Here is a 2093-nt window from a genome sequence, read left to right as displayed (position 1 = left end):
TTTTACTCAACATCTTTCCACCACAGACACATGGCTCACTATTTCTTCCTAGGATCATTGATGCCCAGCATCTCTTTGGATAACTAAATGTTCTGTATCTAAGTTGCTCTTTATTGTGGACTTTCAATTGGCCATCCCAAATCAGTTGATCTAAGTGACCGGGTTTTAAAATACCCCTTAGAATTTACTTATCCAAGCATATCTTAGTACAAGAACACCACAGGCATATGTCCTAGGGTCCAAGCTATTGGTGTCCAACCTTTATTCTTTGTTTTTCTTGCCACTTTGGCTTTTTCTTCTTCCTTTTCTTTCTGTTTGTGTTCCCAAGGGCTTTTTCTTTATTGATAAGAATCTTTACAACAGCAAGCTAACTCACACTTGAATGAGAATGATATTATGCAACAATTATTTCATGAGTTATGCATTTAATCAAACACATATACCACCATTAACTTCCATTCTTCTTATGCAACATTGGATATTTCACTTTTCAATTCAAACATTTCTCTTTTATTTAAGCAAATGGGAAACAAAACAAAATTCAGCTAAGTGATGGACAACAAGTATTATGCAGATTTAGCATTTTTAACAAACAATTTCACTTGCAAATAGATAAACACTTTAGCAAGATATACAATGGTTTCCAAATTCAAAACATTTCACAGCAACAAGGATTAAGTTTAGATACAACCTTCGAAGTTGTAGTCCTTTGCTTCTTCCTTCTGTTGTGTTCTCTTTGAGTTAAGATGCATAATGTCTTTAATTGTTGACTCATGTCCTGCATAATTCTCAAAGTTGCTTGCTTCTCAAGCCCTTAATTATATGGTTAGTATGCATAAATGGAGTGTGGCTCTTGGAATTGTTTTGGTGTGTGAACACCAAACTTAATTGTTTGCCACTGTCTCAAATGCAACAAGTTACCCATATTTGAAACCTTGTGTCCTTGCTAAAGGTTAATGAAAATAAAACTAGAAAGCAATTAAACAGTCGAAAAATGTGTTTGGTTGCTTCGAGCTAGCATTATGCAAGAGGTGAGAATGTATTTTGAAATGATATTTTTGGTGGAACACCAAACTTAGAATCTTTCATTCTCCCTTAAACTGTTTTGGTGTGCAACACCAAACTTAGCTCCTTGCAATCCAGACCAATTATTCAACATTTTTATTGAAAAAACTATGAAAGAAAACTACCTCAGGTTGGGTTGCCTCCCAACAAGCGCTCTTTTATTGTCACTAGCTTGACATTGAACTCCCTTTAGGGTGGTTGATGTTGGTGATGTCTCAACTTGTCACCTCTCACTGTCAGCTTTCTCTGCGTGCCTTAATGCTCAATTTCCATATGCTTAAGAGAAAGTATTTGGTTGACAGTGTAATAATCTTCTGTTCCTAGCTGTTGATATACTAATTGTACTTTGTCACCTTTGGAAAATCCCTCAGTTGGAATCTTCTTGTTCTTCCACCCTTTGTGAGCTTTATTCTTGCTCTTCATCTTTTTCTTTCTTGTTGATCTTTCTTTCTTGACAGTGACTTGGGTTGTGATACCTTCCTTCTTGTTTATCACCCCTGCTTCCTTTTGAATTCCTTTTTCTTTTTGCATCTGCTTGTTCTTCTGTTCTACTGCCTTGTCGGTTGCTTGCTTTGGAAGGAAATCACCACTTGTTTTGCTTGTTTCTTCATTCCTTTGTAATTCTGGAAAGACTTTCAAGATGATGCTCTCCTCATGCATCCTGAGGGTTAACTCTCCCTGCTCTATATCCACAATGGCTCTAGCAGTGGCCAAAAATGGTTGACCAAATATTATGGAGTCATTTTCATTTTCTGAAGAATCCAGGATCACAAAATCTGCCGGATAAATGAACTTGTCAACCTTAACTAAAAGGTTCTCAATCAGACCTTTAGGATATATTACTGATTGGTCCACCAACTCCAAAGACATCTGTATTGGTTTCACCTCCTCTATGCCAAGCTTTTTCACTAAGGAAGATGGGATTAGATTTATGCTTGCTCCTAAATCACCCATACCCTTGTTGATGAATAGATTTCCAATAGTGCATGGTAGGAAAAAACCTCCAGGATCTTCAAGCTTGGGAGGGA

Source organism: Arachis duranensis, unplaced genomic scaffold (genome assembly GCF_000817695.3).
Source record: "Arachis duranensis cultivar V14167 unplaced genomic scaffold, aradu.V14167.gnm2.J7QH unplaced_Scaffold_75763, whole genome shotgun sequence".
Classification (NCBI taxonomy): Eukaryota; Viridiplantae; Streptophyta; class Magnoliopsida; order Fabales; family Fabaceae; genus Arachis; species Arachis duranensis.
Note: the sequence above shows the minus strand (reverse complement) of the source record.